Source organism: Coloeus monedula (assembly GCF_965178545.1).
Source record: "Coloeus monedula genome assembly, chromosome: 6".
NCBI classification, from domain to species: domain Eukaryota; kingdom Metazoa; phylum Chordata; class Aves; order Passeriformes; family Corvidae; genus Coloeus; species Coloeus monedula.
In genome coordinates this window covers 19,069,175-19,088,682 of record NC_138786.1, presented here as the reverse complement: position 1 = coordinate 19,088,682, position 19,508 = coordinate 19,069,175, and the positions used below count along the sequence as shown (strand labels likewise).

The window sequence follows — 19,508 nt, the reverse complement described above, 5'->3', positions numbered from 1 at the left end:
GGCTGGCCCCCCTCACTCCCAGTACAGCATCATGCAACTTTTCCTGCTTTGCTGAAAAATCTTCTGCGGTAAGTAAAGACAAGAAGACAACAAGCACCTGCTGTTACCTCTGTGAGAGCTAAGGGTTGGAATAAGGCCTCCAAAAGGCACTGTGAGCAGCAGGAGAAGCGCCTTCCTGACCTGGAGAACTTCTCCAGGCCAAAAAAACAGCAATTTACTTAGATTACAGCAGAAGCCATTTGCCCTATTGCTTAACAAAAGGAGTCCCATGGAGGCCTCTTCTTGCATCAGCATGACCTCTGACACTGAGATGCCAAACCATCTGCCAAGACAGAAAGACTTGGGGAACAGGCCTATGCTGGTCTGGAACAAACACCAGATACACCCTTTGACTTGGCATGTCTTGGGAAACTGCCCTGGATCAAGAGATGGAAAGCTAGTGCTCACCTTGAAGGTGGGCATGGGTATCAGTACTGCAGCATGCCAAAAGGCCCCAGTGCCTACGTGGAATCTGTCATTTTAGGGGCTGCTCTGACCTTCAGTCAAGGAAAGTCCCTGTCCTGGAGGTTTTGCAACTGAGCTGCAAGATGGGATGAGTAAGGACAGTGCTTAGGAGAAGTGACTCACCCAGGGCTCACAGGGGAAGTCTTGATATCAAAGACGTTGGAGATGCCAAGCTGAAGGAACCGGAGGGAAGGTTTCAGCAGGACAAATGAGCTTGGAGTCATCTTACTGAGAACACATAGAGTTCTGTTCCACTGGAGGACAACACATTGAAACACTCTCTTAAGGCAGTATCTTCCCTCACAGCAGAGAGACAACAGGTCTAACAGTGCTCACAGCACCCCTGGCAAGACTGAGGGGAGCAAAGGAAACCCATGGGAGCTGTTGGCACTCTTCCCATCTCAACCTGCCTCCTCTCAAAGTTCTCAAAATGGCAACTGGGTCAAGTCTCAAAAGACCTGGCTCTTCTGCTCTGCACAAATGCCACATCAGGCATGCTGCCCTGCTGCCCTGTCACTCCTCTGAACACTTACAACACAAGTAACAAGCCTCTAAATTTAGGACAACTACTCATGCTCAAAGCAAACTGTCTTGGAGTAGGTGCCAGAGGGCCAAAAACCCTTTCCATGCATCTCATCATAAAATCTTCAGTGCTGTGGTCATATGAGGCCTGGGTATGGCCACAGCAAAAATTCAGGCCCAGCATCTGCTTGAAAATAGTGGTGGATTGCAATCTTTGGTCTGTAGAAACCTGAAAGTGCCTCCACCAATTCAAAAGGATCTGTAAGAAGTGGCTACAGAACAGGTCATCCATATGCAAACACAATGAACTATACATATATATATATATATATATATATATGTATGTGTAGCAACTTCTACATAAAATGGTTATTTAAATTATGATTATAATGGGCTAGGTCATTTTGCAGCTTCAGAGCCAACAGCAGAAGCACAAGCTAACTGACAGACATGCACATGATCATGGTGTACAAGCAAGTGCACCTTGGACATTACTGGACAAACGTAAGTGGGTGCTTGTTGCCAGTAATACCCCTTTCCAAGTGCCACCTGAGAAATCATGTAGTCACATGCTGAACGGATGTGATTCTAAATATTTTTAAATCAACCTTCCTCTGGATCTGTTCTCTACATCAGTTTTTAAGAAATTACAGCTTCAGAGACATGCAGCATTAGCTGGAGAGAGAAGACAGCTTTGCTGAGCTTTTGGGAGTCTGGCAGATGGGAGACAGAGCAAGGAGAAGAAGAACTTTTATACAGCATTTCTCTTCAATAATCTGTGGTGGTCAACAAAAAGGCAGAGTCAGCTGACAGACAGACCAACTCTTTGATCTGGAAGGACATACCATGGAGAACTAAATGGTGCAAATCCCTCTGCCAAGAGGCCAATAGGGTAGAAAAGAGTTCCCCCCTCCCAGTTTAAAATAATCACCATGTACAATGCAGTAATTAAGAACAACCAGCCAAGAAGCCCAAGGGAAAGTTAAGGGTCAGATTCTAACTCCCTCAGTAGGAATGAGGTAGAGCACTGAGTTGAGGTCCTGAGGCCTGAAAGGGACCATTCATTCCCCACCAGCAATGAAACCAGGGCTCTTGGCTCTCAACTTTCTTCACTGAAAGGAAGGGATGCCAGTGACCCTGCTGGGAGGAATAAGCATCTTTTCAGGCCAAATTGCAGCAGTACCTCACCAGAGGAACACTCTACCAACCACAGAGCTGTTCCTGTTGGATGCCTTAAAGTGTGTAGTCCTGGGGTGGTGCCGGTTCACTGGGACCAAACCAGAGGCCACAGAGGGGAACGACAGACAGCTCAGGTCACTGCTCTGCCCACTGTGGACTCCCGGCATCCCCGCCCTGGGACTAGCACGGAGACTGGCTTGGTGAGCTGCTCTGCCAGCTCCATCAGCACCCTTGCCACTGACTACTTCCTCCCGGATTCCTGGGATCTTTTCTGCTCTCTCACCAGCTCAGGGGGCCAGCTGCCCTGAGGATATTCAGTTTTACTGCTAAAGACTGAGACAAAGAAGGCATTAAGCACCTCAGTCTTTTCCTCAGCCTTTGTTGCTGTTCCCTCTGCATCCAAAAAAAGATGGGGATTCTCTTTGGCCTTCTTTCTGTTGTTAATGTATGTACAAAGACACTTTTAATTACCTTTCATAGCACTGATCAGACTGAGCTCCAGCTGAGCTTTCGCTTTTCTAATTTTCTCTCTACATGACCTAACAACATCCTTGTACTCTTCCTTAGTCACCTACCCCTTCTTCCAAAAGTCATAAATTCTTTTTTTCCCCCTGGATTCCTGCAAAAGCTCCCTGTTCTACTAGGCCAGTCTTCTTTCCCACTGGCTCATCTTTTGGCACATAGGGACATCCTGGATCTTTAAGATTTCCTTGTTAAAGTATGTTCAGACTTTCTGAACCCCTTCATTGACCTCCTTCCTTACTTCATCAAGAATTGAAAACTCTGTAATTTCATGGTCACTGTGCGCCAGACTGCCTCCAACCACCACATCTCCCACCAGCCCTTCTCTGTTTGTAAACAGCAGGTCTGGGGGGCAGCACACCGGTAGGCTCTCTGACCAGCTGTGTCAGAAGTTATCTTCCACACAGCCCAGGAATCTCCTAGACTGCCTTCTCTCTGCTGTGTCAAGCTTCCAGCAGACATCCAGCAAGTCTTCCACAAGAAAAAGGGCTAGCAATCATGAAGCAGTTGCTCACAGAATAATTCATCTGTCTCTTCATCCTGGTTGGGTGGTCTGAACAGACTCCCACCAGGATGTCTGTCTTGTTAGCCTTCCCCGTGATTCTCACCCACAGGCACTCAACCTTATCATCACTAGCGTTGAGCTCTTGAAGTGGAAACACTCCCTAATAGACAGAGTCCCTGCCTCTCCTTCCTTGACTGTCCCTTCTGAAGAGTCATCCCACCATGTTTCCATGATGGTGCCTACGTCACAGCTTTCCTGCTGCCACGCTCCCTCCCAGCTTCTTGTGCGCGTCCTCACTGGCAGAGCGTGGGAAACTGAAAAGTCCTTGACTTAGAGTGAGCAGTACTTAGCAGCAACTAAAATACCAACATGTTATCAACATTGTTCTCATACTAAATTCAAAACACGGCACTCTACCAGCTTCTAGGGAGAAGATTAACTCTATCCCAGACAAAGCCACAACACTGACTAAAAAAAGCTGTCCTGGAAAATGCCTCCTGTCTTGGTGTGTACCAAGCATTCCACAGCTCTGAGCCAGCATGAGCCAAGCAGTGTTCCTTCCTGCTCCTGAAACAAAGAAAAAAAGAGGGGGGAGGGAAATCACCATCTCTGGACAGCATCTGAGGTACCCCAGCAGGTATTTATCTTCCCTCAGACTTTCCTTGGTTTTTTCTCCCCCCTGCAATGCACCTGTTAGGAACTGCACATGGGCACCCCTGCAGATCCTCACCCACTGCATCTCCTCACCCCACTAACCACTCACAGAGCCTTCATTTAAACATTCAGCTCTCCTGAGAACAGGCTCTAAGAAAGTAGAAATAAATTTATCTGCTTCAACATGCTGCAGCAAGACTTGTGTGCATCCCCTGTCACTCCATGGAGATCTCAGACTTGTTTTCCTTCTGTGCCTCCCAGGAGGTCGGGGTTCTGAGCAGAAATCCAAGCCAGAAGAACTCACCATCTCTGCTGGAGCCTGGGGACTTGCTCCCCTGCCAGATGCAGCAAGAGGGCACATTATTACAAGTACAAACACACTTTGGTCCAGTTTCATGGGGTTTCATTGTTCCTTTGACTGTAACAACTTCATCTTCTCAGTGATGCTCCTGCACAGGCTCATGATGGCCAAGAACAGTCCAGGCCTTGCAAGCCCAAGCTCACTTGGCAGAAACAGCAAACGGGTAAAATAAAAAGAGGGAGTAGGAGCAGGCAGGACATCTGCATCTCATCCCAACTCTTACTTGTAGAAAACCTGACCAAAACAGTGCAAGCACATCAACAGCTTTCCAGTACCATTCTTCCTGCTCCTACTCCCAGCTTATGCTCACCACAAAGAGCACAAACTGTGATTACTGAAGAAGGGGGAATAAGACAAGAAATGCAGGAAGTCTCCTGTGCATGTATAGTGGTCTTGGCTGAAAAAAGCCCCCAAAATTCTTAACTCACTAGTTTTAGAATCAGTGCAGGACTTTACTATCCCACATGCAGGACTACTGGATACAGAGACACATGCCACCATCCTGGATTCACAGACTGCATCATTCCAGTGTGGTGGAGTCCAAGCCATAACCTGCAGCTTCTGTGAAAAAAAGAAGGAAAAAAAACAACAAAAAACAAACCAACCCTGACAAACACCTGGTAACAAACATCCTGGCAGCATTCCATGGCACCTAGCTAAGGGATGTGCATGGCAAGACCCAGAAGAGTAAAAGGAACCAAGGACCACAGTGCTGCAGCAAATGAAAATTACTTGCAACTATTTTTGTCCTTTTACAAGAACCTTGCTCTTTTGCAGTCTTAAATACAAGCAGCACCAGAATACACTAGCCACTTCCCCTGCCTCAGAATCACCAAGGGGAAATAGAGTAGACCATGAGGCAAAATTACTATCAGTACCTAGTACATAACCTGATTGGAGCAGAGTTCAAGCGTGGGTTGCTAAAGTTTATTTCTGTAAATTTCTGGCTCCCAGTCTGTGTCATATTTTGCTGATTCATTCTACGGATTTTTTTCTACCAACAGTGTAGAGCATAGGAAATATCCAGGGCCGGTTGTTTAGTAAACCTGCACTGAAAGTTCCCTTCCATCTACTGTGCCTGCTGCTAATTCCCTTCACAGCTCTGCTCATTAATAAAAATACAACACAATAAAAGAGAACCGCACACATATACACCTCACCCAAATTTCCACCATACTGTCTGGTCCTGAGTCACCACCAGTGATTAACTGTTGCCATGCACTGAGGAGGACACAGTTATTAAATTAATAGGGGCTGCTTAACCTGGCTACAAATATACATGAGTTCTTTGTGCCTTAGTGAGCTAATAAGGCATGTGCTAATTACATTAATTCAAACAAGCCCAGCATGCCCTGAGGGCAAAGCGAGAGAAGGGTGCAGCAAACCCAGGCTCTTTCATAATAGCTGTGAGAGAGCGGAAAGTACCTGCCTTGACAGAGCTTTTGGAGAAGCACAGAAGCACTACGGCTGGCAAACTACTGCTCCCTCAGCCCAGCTGCTGCCTGGTTAATGTGCAAAATCCCTGCTCATTCACTCAGCCCTTGGTGCAATGATAGACACAGACAGGATCCTCTCTCCGAAGGGCCAGCCAGCTTGTCTCTTCCTATCTCTGTGGCCCAGACTACACCACAAGCCTTGGGATGACACCCTGCTGCTTTGGGACTGTGAGCCTGGGACCCTGCTGGCAGCCCCCTTCCCACGGTACCACATGGCACCAGCAGCCTCAAGCCCCAGAGCAGCATCCAGGGCTGCAAGTCACCCATCATCGAGCCATGTCATGCTCATACAGTCCCATCTCCTCCACGTCCCCGAAGCCAGCCAGGACAGCTCAGCCAGCATGCAGAGCCTGCAGTGTGACCTTAACAAAGTTAGGCAATCCCAACACACTCCCTAAACCTACCTGGCAATGGAAGCAGGCAGTAGGGACAGTTGCACCTCCTGTGTCAAAATGGGAACAGAGCCTTCAGACACAGAACAGGCTGCAGCAGGGAGAAGCAAAAGGGCAGCAGAAAAGAGACACACAATCCCAGCAAGGTTCAGATATGCTCAGAGAGGAGCCTCCCATCTCTCCAGCCCAAGGGTAAGCAGATCCTTAACCTCTGTCATCTCTGAGAGAAAGGCTCAGCATCAACTGTGTTCACACTGAGGTGTCTGCTGGGCACCGTCACCACTTCCCAGCATGCAAAGGAAGGAGAGGAAGAGGAGAGGAAGTTGGTCATACTTCTTGGCACCTCCAAGGACACATGCTCACCAAGCACTTTCTGAAGGATATGCTTTTCCTGTGAGCACTCGCGGACTGTGCTGGAGCAAAGCAAAGGCACTGCGTTTTTTTTTTTTCCCCTCTCTTCCCACTTCTTCCTACACTGCATGCAGTATCCTATACATCTGGCAGTACATAGGGCCATCCCTACCAGATATGAAAAGCCATCACCTTTCTCTGGCTGCTATGCTATGTGAATTTTAAGTGTTATAAAGGCATGATGCTGTCTCTCCGCATCATCAAAGAGAGAATCTACAACCAGGCACCAGATGAGACCCAGTGCTGCGGAAGGAGAGCGCAACACAACTTGTCCTGCACAAAGAGGCACTGGTACAGGCTCCATGCAGTCTTGACAGTGTGTTGGCGGAGAAGGTGCAAAGATTTTCATGAAGGGAACAGTATCAGGGATTTTTAGCCCCCGGAAAAGTGCCACATGATTTGCTTTCCAGCAGAGACTGTGGTTACTCAACCACTTGTCCAGCACAATTTCAGGCTCCTGCTCTTCCTTTCCCTAGCAACTTGAAGAACTCATTTTGGATCAGGCCTATTCCCAGGTCATGTGTAGCTGTGAACACACAAACACTTGTGTTGACACAAGCAGAGAGAGGCATGAGTGGAAGAAAGGCTGCTCCTCTTGGCAGCGGCCTGCAGCAGCCTGCTGAGTGCACCGATAAAGTAAACCAATACACAACAATAAAATAGAACAAGAATCCCTCCAGGGAAGCCTGGGAGATAAGAGCTTCTGGGCCCTGAACAAAATTATTTCAAAGGCTTAGTAACCCAGAGCCCTGTGGGTCTGTATGTCAACTGACAGCTGTCACTCAAGAGTCCCAAAGAGGGACTGTTGAGCCTGGCTGGAACTGCAAAGCATCCCACAAACCCTGCATCCTGTCCCTGTAACAAAGCCACAGTGCATTGAGAGCATCAGCCACTGACATGGGAACCAACGCTAAAATATCGCAGGTTAATGAAACAGGACCCCAGGGCATGAAAGGACAGATCCCTCCCGTGTCACTCTTTGGAGTCAGGAGCTAGGCTCCACCTAGGGCAAGGTGACAGAGAAGCATCAAGCAGGAGCCACCATGTAAGCATGCCAACACTGGTGTACAGGCTGCAAGCTCAGCTGCCTGCTAGAGCCAAGGCTGTATTTCAGGTGCCTTTTGTACAAGAGACCAGACATGGAGAATTGACAGGATAACAAAAGAACATTTCCCAGCATTCCAAACACTTAGCAACAGCAGGCAGAGACCTCTCTGAAGAAGAAAGCTTATCTCATTACTTCTCAGCGCCAAAGGCAGCATTTCACTAATGCTCCCAGTGCACTACAAAAATGCCACTTAAATGTCATGTTAATCAATATTCCTTGCCTCTCAGCCACAGGACAGTGCTGCTGCCAGTCCCTTTGCTGGGGAGGGGGGAGTATGTGAACACAACTGCTCCCCTCCTGCACTGCCAACAGCACTTCTTGCCTCCCACCTCAGCTGTTTTGCTTACATCAAAACTGTTCAGATCAGAGCAAAATGGTTCCTTACTAAACGTGCATCAGGAGCCCTGCATGGGTCATGCTGCTCCTGAAGCAGTTAGCAGCTCATCCACGGAAACTCATACACAATCTGTGACAACCAAAGGAATCATCAAGGGGACTGCAACCACCGCCTGATGGCTCAGGAGTCTGTGGCATAATCCATTCAGCAGCTCCCTGCTCACCCAGAGTGCTGTGAATCTGCAGGCTGCAAGGCAGGCAAGGCATTCCCAGAAGGAAGACAATGTATTTTGGAGGCTATAGGCAAATGAAAACACATCCAGTCCTGCTCACCTGAACAGAGTGCTGGGAGATGAGTAGCACAAGAAAGGAAAAAGAGGAAAAAGTGAAGTGTATCAAACTTGGAAAGTCATTCCCTAAGCATCAGATGTCTCACCTGGCTACTCCACATGCGCAGTGCAATGCTGCTGACAGATGTATCCACAAGAATTTACCTGACACGTCCTCAGGGAAGCAATTCATCTTGCACTGCTTAAGAATTAGACCTGTTTTCAGAAAGTTTCCAAACAAAAATCACTCCTGAAGGGAACCTCACAACTCTGCTCTAATTGCCAACACTGTCTCACAAAGAATGCGTGGCAGCAACAGCAGGCAGCAGTAGACACAAGGAATTGTCATGCCAGTGAGCAGTGTAACAGGCACATTGCCTGGGAAGGCTAGCAACAGTTTGGCAATGCAGAAACTAGACACACTGTTCTGCTCCAGAGGTCCTTGGACAAGGACTTCTGCACTCCAATCCATAATCCCACTGGAGTCAGCTAGTCAGCTGTGACTAGTGACATGGGAACCTGCCTGCCCCAGAGCAGAGCCCACTCCAGAGGTGAGGCAGCACTCTGGGAGAAACACATTCTCCTTCCCCTGTAAGAGCAGTAACCTCATCAGGAAGAGGGGAGGCTGGCCACATCAGCCAGCTCTGCTAGAGTTCATCAGGGTCCCCAACCATGACATGTAAACCCTTTCCCATCCCACACCTTTCCAGGCTGCCAGCAAGTTTGCCACCTCACTTGTATGCCTACGTGTGTCAAAAAAGCACATGCCCTTTACCATAACTGATCCATTTGTTTCCAGTTCCACACCACCTCAATTTGCACTGACACAGGTCCCAGATGACCCTACAGCCTTCCTACAATCTCACCCGTGTGCCAAGCAGTATCCCACAAGCTACACAGCAGCTCTGCAGCCTCTCTCCCACAAGCTGACCCTGTGTGTCTGCAAACTGCCCATGGCTCCCCTCCACCAGACCAGCCTGACAAGCGGGCACAGTTGAACCTTACCACAGGGAAAAGGGGAGCTTGCTCCACACACAGACCTAGCAGAGCCACAGAGCCTGAGTCAGCGGTGTGCAGATGCCTCCTGAGCGCAGGGGGGCTGTGGGAGCAGCCTGCTCAGCCTCCCCAGAGCGTGCTGGCAGGGAACACACTGCATGGCGCACGCAGGCATGCGCCCACACACAGCTCAGCAGCGACCTGGCATTTCTTCCCCCCTTCCCAAAGCCAAATTCAGACCATCTGTTGAAGTATTTCTGCAAATCATCCCTCTCTCAGGAAGGGCCAGGGGCTGAGTTCAGTTGTTTATATAGCGTCTGGCATTTCTGTAGTGCTTATCACTTCAGTATCCAAGCTATTTCCTTCAAGCTCTCCATTAGTTTTGAAGAACCAGAGTGAGGCACCAGTTGAATCTACATCATAAGTTCCTGTAAAAAATAAAAAAGGGCATCAAAAAGACGACAGCTGCTCAGGTCATGCACACATTTAGCTACTACCAAAGCAAGTGGAACAGCTCACGTGAAGCAGGTTGGGCCAACACAATGAGTTTTATGTCCTTTAAAAATACTACTACACTTAGAAAATAGCCTTCATAAACAACAAGTGTTCCTGTTGCCTTTCAGAGAAGAGCTCAGCTTGCCCAGGGCATGGAAAAGGAAGCTAGTACTGCTATCCTTGAGAAAGCCAACACAAACTGGAAAAGGGAAATGAAACACCTAGAAGAGGAGACCATTTACTACACAGATCATACCTTCTGCAACAGCTGCCACTGCTGTTGTGCATAAGAGGCAAAGCCCTGGAAATGCTGCTGTTGCCGTTTCATTGTAAGGGACAGGATCAGAGACAGACATCTTATTGCTTACCACAGGTCAGGCTCTAAATCTGTAGCAAAGGAGAAAGCACTACCCAAATTCACAGTAAGCCCCTGACACAGCCTGCCCCTAAAACAGAATTCCTTCTTTCTTATAAATCCCTAACTATCACAGAGCAAAGAGAACAGCACTGAACAGGGCACCAAAGATGCTCCCAATCTGCACGTGGCCTTGAAGAAGGTGTTTCCATCCCATCACACCCATCAGGCGACAGGGAACTGCCCTTTCCTCTGTCAAAGAGGGCAGGCAACACATCCATTGAGGGCAGTAAGGTGTCAAGACACCACAGTGACAAGGACAGAGACTCAGGAGCAGCAGAAACGAAGATGGGTTGGCCCAGACTAAGCACACCACAGGCTACAGTTTCATTGCAGGCACTTATCCACACAAAGCCAGCACTCATCCTGGCTCAGAGCTCTCACACCACACAGCACAGCCCCTTTTCAAAGCAAAAAAGCTTCACTGAAAGCTGCAGTTGAATTCAGAAATGAAGGATCATGGCTACTGGACTTCTTTCTGGCTTGATCCAAACCAACTGCTCATTTGCACAGCATCTCTCTCCTACTAAAATCATCTGCTGAAAGTCCCCTATCTTTGTGTTCTAATTAAAAAAGAAAAGCACATACCTCACTTCCCAAACACCTCCTCCAGGCCAGTTACTCACTCAGTGCAGAAGCATCGCTGTCCTATATAAGAGGGGAAGATTTCCTTCTCCTTCCCTCCCCTCATAGCTGGGACAGCCTTTAAATTGAGAGTATGAGCCCCAGTCATAGAGTCAAAATTCCAGGTGGGGCACGCACAGTCTTTGATGTGACTTAGTCATCTCCAGCTCCTTGAATTCATGCTATTTGGGGAAACCTAGTTGGGTCAAAACCAACCTCTCTCCTCCTGGCTTCTGGATAAATGCCTCAGACAGGAAAGAAAAAAAATCCAGACAGCCCTCCTTATATGCCATACACCAGCATCAGTGCCAAAGGAAGGAACAGGGCACAGGAAGGTTTGACAAGACACAGTCACCCACCCACAACAGAACTACCAAAATGAGAACAAGTACCAGTTACAAAAATGTTTAACAAAATAAAATAAAACTGCATTCCTGTGAGCAGCTCACCACAGGCTGTACTAAATTGAGATCAACAGAGACCCCATAGATTAAATAAACAGTAACCCATCGTATTCCTTCTGATACAGAACAAGTATTTCTGCCCGGGTGCCTCTCCCTCCCCCAAGCATATAAATCCATGTAGACAACCCACCTAAGGCAGAAAATGTTCAAAGCTTTTATATTTGCAGATGTGTGAGATGAAACTGCCAGACAGAAATCCAAACCACCCAGAGCGACAAGGTCTTTTCATTAGGTTTGTCTGTGATTTTGCCTTGTTTTCTAAAGCTTTTGTACCTCCTGTTACTTTATCTTCACAATAATTTGAACTACCAGGCAATCAATACTGCAAGGTTAAAGCAACATCCAAGTTTGGCATTGGACAGCTCAATCCACCTCCTCCTTCCTGCTATCTCTGTGCCGGAAGGCAAACAGAAGAGGACAGGAAAAAAAGTATTTATCTGCTGTTAGGATTAGCTGGAGCAACACAGCGTTAGCTCTAGCAAGCCGCCACTGTTAGCTGGATACTACCAAGTGACAGTCCCCAGCCCTCTGGTACAGCCAGAGGACTCAGCCTTGCTGAAGGAGGATGGCTTCATTAAATCATGGTGCCAGAGAAGCTGAAACACACTGCCCTGTTAGACCTCAGACACCTCTCTGGCAGGGAAGAGGCACCTGCAGTTACATCCCTGCTGTCTCACTGTAGACAGACAAGACAACTGGCTCCAGCAAGGCTGAGTCCATGCAGCCATTTATGAGGAATGCACCATGAACATAGGTGTGGTGTTCAACATGTTCAAGAGTAACAAATAAAAACAATTCACTGCCTATGACAGGAAGCATCCCTAGCTCATGTGCCATGATAAGTAATCGACAACCCCATCTCTCCCAACTTGTAGTAGTACAGATGTTTAGTCACTTCTAAGAGAGCCTGAATATGCAAACATGGGCATTAAAGCAGGCTTTTACATTTCCTGAAAACACAGTCAAGGATTTAGGAGAATTTATCATGGATGTAAAAAGAATAGTTACCAGTCCTCATGTACCTGCAGTAGCAGAAGGCAAAATGCTGTGAACAGGCAGATTCCTCCCCATCCTGCACAGTTGCTCTAGAAGGAGCAGTACAGACATTTATCCTACACAGTATTGCAGATTTTAACAGGAGAGCAGAGGCAGCTGGGAGAAAGACATGTCCAACTGGAAGCCTAACAGGACATTAACAAACTTGTAAGTGACAGGCTAAACAGGCTGTGGGACCAGACTCTTCCTGTTGCTCTATGGCTCCCATATGATGCTCAAACTCAGCTGGTGCAAACCAAATTTGCTCCACTGTCTGCCAGAGCTGTATCAACCTACCCCAGTAAAGGATGAAGGTGCTCAGCTCTGGTACACCACTGATGGGCCACTGGGACACCAATGACAGGTCACCAGCTGTGTAGGAACTTCATTCTAGGGAAAAACAAAGGGGAAAAAAAAAACAAACCTGAAAACAAACCCACAACAAAACAACAGGGAAAAAAACCACTCTGAAAAAGGAAGGTCAGGAAGAAGGCAGGCTCAGGAAGAAATACCTCTCTGTTCTACAACAGCCTAGAAAAGGGGAAACTGCAGAAACTCCCTTCACAGGACATTACCATCCTATCATAACACACATGAACTGCAGCACTCAGGATCACAAGGAAATTCATTTGTCCCAGCCATTCCACACCCAGTTTGGTCACACATCATCCCCCCAGCCCAGGCTCTCCTAACAACAGAACAAAAAATATTTTGCATTTTTCCAACCCTTTTCCTTTCCCCTTGGGGCGTAGCTCAAAGCTCTTTTATGTCATTCTGACAGCACAATATGATTTTAGGCAGATAAACCCAGCCCATTAAGAGATATACCCTGTGCAAGACATCTTGCTGGCACTGCAAAGCTGGCAGTGCAAAAGATTTGCAGTTCCCTGCCTGCAAATGAGACCAGGGATCAAGCGACAAAAGCAAGCATCATGTGGAACAAGGCGGACCTGCTGCTGGCTGGCACCAGGGGACATGAGTCCCTCTGCAGTTATGGTCAATGCTGTTGAACTTTCTTCCCACCCCACAAACCTTCATCCCTCGGACTTCACAAGGACATCCTACCTTCCAGTAGCTACTGTGAACCTGGCAATTATCCTCCCAGGAGCATTTTGTTTCTGCAGGGGGATGAAAGAGAGTCCATAGGTTTGCTTACGTCTGTAAAACAACTAACTGCCAGCCCAGCAGCAAACCCAAAGCCTGACCCTTTGGAGGACCAGAGATGGAGACCATGCATCCTTACACCACAGCCAGGTACTCCTTGCTGAGGAAGAAGGAGCAACTCATCAGTCACCCATCTTACAGCCTCCTGGCTGCAGATTATTCAGATAAAACCCAGAGTGTGTTAAGGAAACTTTCCTGTCTGACCACCCAGGAGCCACTCTGTCAGTCACATTCCCCCCATTCCAGATTCCACTGCTAGGACCAAAGTCCCTTCACAGTAGATGGCTCCAGTGACCCCACGGGTGCCCCTCTTGGCTCCCTGCACACCCCACACTCACACAGTCAGACAGGGTTTCCTTACTGGCTCAGGCCTGGGCTTCCCACAGCAGTCTCAGATGTCTGGGTCCTCTAAAGTAATTTTATCATGGTGCAGTGACACAGAAACAGCTTGACCTGGTGCCTCTGGGGAGGGATCCCCAACAAAAGCATTCCTGGGCTTTTATACTCTTACAGTTTGTGCACCCAGACAGTCTGGGGTCTTTCTGCTGAGTCATCAGCTCCTGCTGTATGCCTATGCCCTTTGCTGTCCAAAGGGCCAGCACCAGATCACAGCCCCTTGCCTGGGGCTCCTGACATTTCCCCCACCCAGGGGACAGCCTGTAGCTCACACTGCAGCTGCACATCCAGCTATCAACACTGGGTATATTCCTCAAGAAGTGCCAAAGATATTTAACTATTTTCACAGCACTGCATGGTCATCACATACCCTGCAACAAGTGTTCCCTAGATTGGGCTTTAACCCTCAAGGAAAAGCTGTTCTCAGGGGAATCTGCAAAACTGGGCCCCTGGTCAGGGATGTTGGCTCTACACACAGATTTTATTCTACCTAAACACAGCACAACATCTACTCACCTGGAAACACAGCTGCCCTACTCTGGGAAATTTCTCCCTCCTACTACTTCACAATTCTCAGGATGACAACAATTACGTAAGAACAACCGTACAAGCACATGAAATGCTTACAGCTTCTAAGCAGGACTTTCCCCAAATTTCCCTTACCAGAGCACAGCTCCAAATCCCATGGCTCCCAGGTTTCAAGGCACACCAACTACCAGTCACTGCGCCAATGTCCCTTCTCTCCATCACACCTTTGCCCTGCCAGAGACCTACGAGACAAAACATGACGCACATGCAAGCAGGGGGCTGCTTCCACATGGACAGGCTGCTGTCACCTTGGCCAGCCAGGTAGGTATTTCCCCCATCTTGCCCACTAATTTAAATCTTGGCAGGAAAAGGGGAGCAAATGGCCTTGACAGGCTGTCAGTGATCTCTACCTTTTAGTAACTTAATACAGCACACTACCCCTTCCTAAAACGGCAGCAGGAGGATGTTCAACAGCTCTGGCATCCTAGTAAGACATTAACAAGATTGTTGGGCATCAAACAGGACTGCAGACTTTCCTTCAGAGCAGATCAGGGCTCCAATTTATGACACAGATTTGATCCCTTTTCCAACTCAGCCATCCATCTGCGCCACAGATCACCACCACCCTCAAAACATAGTGCTCCTTACTACGACAGGCACGCGGTGAACAGATGAGCTCAAGGGCACAGCACCGGGAGAAAATCTGCACCTGTATGAACAACTACAAGCAGTAGCACGCAGTTAAAAATCCTACAGGCAAGACATTTAAAGGGATAAACCCTCATTAAATCCCGGTGTTTATTTTCTGAGGAAGAGGTTAGAGGAACTCCTACTATTAAACCTTGCCTACTCCTTTGTTTATAACAGCCTGCAAAGCAAACCAGAAGTAGAGGACAAGAAGACAACCACCACCAGAGTCCCACACGATACATCGTTATCAGTACCACTCTAGTTCAGTTGCCTTTTGCTTGCCACTGCCAAGAAGCAAGTTCTTGAGAAGCAAAGCCACAGTTACTTGCAGTGATCAAAATCACTGCAGATACCATTCCAACAGCAGCAGCAACACCGCGAAGCCAGATCCTAACAGCAGGGAGACTCTCAGAGATTAACATACTATGGTAAAAACATACACTATTTAACTGTAAACGTCTAATAGCTAAAAAAACATTAGGCCAAATAAATACAGCTAGGATCCTGCCCTGACACCTGGCAAGGTGTATAAACTAAAAGCTGAGAAGCCTTTCAGGAAAGAGGCTGGGGCATTGGAAAATCCGATTTCCACAACTTCACCCTCACCCAGCAGGAGCCCAGCAGCTGCAGGGGGTGCAGCGAGACAGAGGATGCTTGGGGTCCAATTCCCAGGGTGACCTTGAGGAAATCCCACAGTCTGTCTACATTTCCACTTTCCCCATCCACTGCATGAAGAGCACAATAACCTTGACCTACCTCAAAGAGGCACGGATCTGGCTTAGGAGAGTCTGGAAGGAGCTCAGAGGGGCTTAGATGCAGGACCTGCGCTGCGACCGGGGCGGTCAGGGAATCCTACGAATCGCCCCACAAATCAGAAGCCCCGGAGAAACTCGGAAATCGCTTTCTATATAAAAAGCTGCACCTCCGGGGCACTAAAGGGCTCGGTGGAGCCGCACACGTGTCACCCGCAATTTCCCTGGCGCGGGCAGGGAGAGGAAGGCGCGCCGCGGCTGCAGCCCCGCGCTCGGCAAGGGCAAGCCCAGCACGGCAAGCGGGGAATCAGCCCCGGCCCCCCACGCAGGCAGAGGGACCCCCGCCCGGGGAAGAGGGGAGGGGCTGGGGAGACTTAAAACGCTGAGGGTGAGGAGGGGAAGTGGCGGGCTAGGGGAGCCCGCAGCTCCGGGAAGAGGGGGGGGTACATGGGGAGCCCGCGGAGCCCGCAGTCCCCCGGGGCGAGGAGACGGCCCTCCAGGGCCCGGGGGCGCAGGAAGGGCGGCCGGCACACCCCTGAGATGAGGGGCCGGGGTAAGCGGCGGCGGGGCCGGTGCAGCAGGGGCCAGGCCGGGGTAGAAGAGCTGCATCCCGGTGGCAGGAGGGGCGTCGGGACCCCCGGCGGCGCCTCCCGAGGGCCGGGGAAGGGCCGTGCCCGCACTTACCGGGGCGGCGGCGGCGGCGGCTCCCGCCGGGGCCGGGGACGGTGCGGCGCGGGGTGCGGAGCTCCTGGCGCGGCGCGGCCCGGCCCGGCTCAGCTCTGCCCCCTCCGGCCGCACTCGGCGCAGGAACCGCCGCCGCCGCCGGTCCCTCCCCGCCGGGGCGGCCGCCGCGTCCCCATGGCAACGCGGCCGGGGCGCACGGGGATCGCCGCCGCCTCCCCCGGCCGGGCGGGGGTACCGGGGCTGCCCCGCCGTGCCCACAGCCCGCCCGGCCCGCGGAGCCCACAGCCATCTTGCGAGGCGGCACACGTCAGGACACGGGGCGAGCGACAAGGGGGAGAAGTAATAAATCTGTCATCTGCACCCGAGGGAACGGCCTGAAGTTGTGTCAGGGCAGGTTTAGGTTGGGTATTAGAGAAAGGTTCTTCACCCAGAGGGTGGCTGGGCACTGGAACAGGCTCCCCAGGGAAGTGGTCACAGCACCAAGCCTGACAGAGTTCTAGAAGTGTTTGGACAATGCTCTCGGACGTATGGTGTGACTCCTGGGGATATCCTGTGCAGGGCCAGGAGCTGGATTCCATGATCCTTGTGGGTCCCTTCCAACTCAGGATATTCTGTGATTCTGTCATTCCCTTCAGGATAGCAGTCAGGCCAGCTGTGCCTGTTGGGTCACCATGCTGTGCTGCCTGCTACCCCCCAGGAAAGCCACCATACTGCTGGCAGGCTTTGATTTTTGGGGTTAGCAGGCTCCACTGTGGAGCTGGAGCTCTCAGGAGCATTATGGGGCCTAAGTCCTTGCTGGGACAAAACATCCACAGAGACCACTTCAGCAGGCCTTGGAAACTAAGCATGAAGGCAAGGAGGACAGTGGGAGCCAGACAGATCTGTGTGCCTCTTGGGATGACCAAGTTCTTTGTGGTGAGGGTGGTGAGGCTCTGGAACAGGTTGCCCAGAGAAGCTGTGGATGCCCCAACCCCGGCAGTGTTCAAGGCCAGGCTGGATGGGGCTCTGAGCAACCTGATCTAGTGGAAGGTGCCCACTAGAGGAGATTAGAATGAGGTGGTCTTTAAGGTCTCTTCCAACCCAAACCATTCTGTGATTCTATAACATCCACAGGTGTGACACCACCAGGGAGAGAGGGGAAGATCTCCAGGGGAATACATCTCTAAGAGCCTCCCTTGTTGCTCATGTACACCAGGCCTAGGTGAGTATGGGATTACCAGCTCTGTACCAAGGGCTCATGGAAGCTAGCAGAGCAGGAATGCACAGTTATCCTGTGCAATGAATCGGAGGTGGCTAGAGAAGAGTGCCTACAAGCATGCTCCCGGGGGCATGTAGGGCTAATGAGGACATTGTATACACAGGAGAAGTGACAATTATATGGAGTCGTGATGAACAGCCCAAAAACATCACAGTTGTTCACACACCTGAAAACAAGAGGAGCTTGTTATCACAGTCAGGGACCTGGAACCCAAGGTGAGGAGAAGATGTAAACTAGAGGCCAGTGAAGCTTCAGAAGCCAATGCTAATGATTTGGATACAGGTGAAAAGGGGATCAGCTTTTCTCGTGTGCTTTTCAACCTGGGTTGAACAAAGCATGAGAAGATACAGCACAGGAGGTGGAAAGCTCACTCCAGAAGGGTGGTGCCTGACCAAGGAAGGAGACCTGTGTGCTGTGGCCATTTTATTGGATGAGCATCCAGCATAAGAGAAAAATGCAAGTGCGGTGTGTAGGGAGATGCCAGAATAGTCCATCCAACCACACAGCCTTATCTCCACCATGTCCTTGGAAAAACAGGCAGCAAGGCCTGGGTTGCAGGCAGGCTGCTGTGGTGGGCACTGCTGCAGGAATCCCCAGTTTGGGGAACAGCAAAACGATGTGGGGGAGTTGTGGTTACCCCTTCTCACTCCCCAGCTGCAAAACTGCTTCCCACCCCTTTCCCTGGTCATGGCCTATCCCTTTGTAAAGGCATTAGTGGGTTTCACTGTGCTGTACCCTCTCAGTCAACAGCTGAACTGAACTCAGCGTGGCTTGAGGTATGGATGTTACTGTTTATCACAGCATAGATGTGCTGGCAGAACAATACCATCCCCTGGCAAAGAAGAGGTTAACACTGTCCATCTTTGTGCTGCGTCTCAGGAAGACTGCAATCACACATTTTTATTTTTGGTTCTGCTGCATAAAAACAACTGCTCTTTGTAACCTGCATGGCACAAATGACCCGTTTCTTCCGGCAGCACTTTAGAGAGAGGATAAAAAAAGGAAGCAGAGGAAGAAAGTTCACATTCAGTGAGTGCCAGGTTGTCAAGGTTTCCTCTGCTTTCAGACATAAATTTTTTCTCCTGACAGACACAAAAGAGATTTAAAACTGTTCGATACAAAATGGAGCTTCAAAAGCAGCACTGTCTGTGTCTGATACAAGGTGAAGAGCATAGCTCAGGACCTCCCGTACGAGGCAACATTGTTGTCATCACAGCATGCACCAGAGCATTATACCAGGTCTGCGCTCAGCTTGTCACGAAGCTTGTCCTGTGTGAGTCTCAAAATCCAGCACTGCTTTCAGCCTGCCTCCCAGAGTGGCTGTGGGCTGGTTCAGCCCTTCAAGGACATGGGTCAAGTTCAGTCTGCTGCAAAGAAAGAGGCTTTCATGAGGTCTTGCCTTTCAGTTTCCTTCCCCATTTGTATTGTTTTCTGCTTTTTAAACATTTGTATTGTTTTAATAAACTGTGGAGTGCCAGTGAAATCCCCAAGTACCTGATGAGTGTGGGTATTAAGCCAACGCTTAAAAAAGTAAAACTGGGCAAGCTTGGTCACTGCTCCCTTGGCCTGGTGGCCATTCTGGACACGATTCTCAGAGCACTGGTAGACAATTTATCTGATAAATATCGAAGAGGCAGTAATGTAATTAGCACCAGTCAACATCATTTTCTGGAAAAATCAATCCCAGC

General features: G+C 49.5%; 1 protein-coding gene across 8 annotated transcripts in view; it reads right to left on the bottom strand.

The window, feature by feature from the left end:
* The window catches only part of SLC25A22 (solute carrier family 25 member 22), a 54,166-nt gene extending 37,512 nt beyond the window's left edge, over window positions 1-16,654 (bottom strand). For 2 of the 8 annotated variants that reach the window (XM_082284203.1, XM_082284207.1), the window contains exons 1-3: window positions 16,563-16,621; window positions 12,646-12,738; window positions 9,556-9,743 (exon numbers count right to left, since the gene is read on the bottom strand). The gene's annotated coding sequence lies outside the window, so the exon portion shown is untranslated. Of the gene's footprint in view, window positions 1-627; window positions 948-9,555; window positions 9,744-12,645; window positions 12,739-13,413; window positions 13,467-14,571; window positions 14,647-16,562 lie in introns of those variants that run through there. The other 6 variants (XM_082284209.1, XM_082284211.1, XM_082284204.1 and 3 more) reach the window with 5 other exon arrangements.
* Between the last annotated feature and the right edge of the window lie 2,854 nt (window positions 16,655-19,508).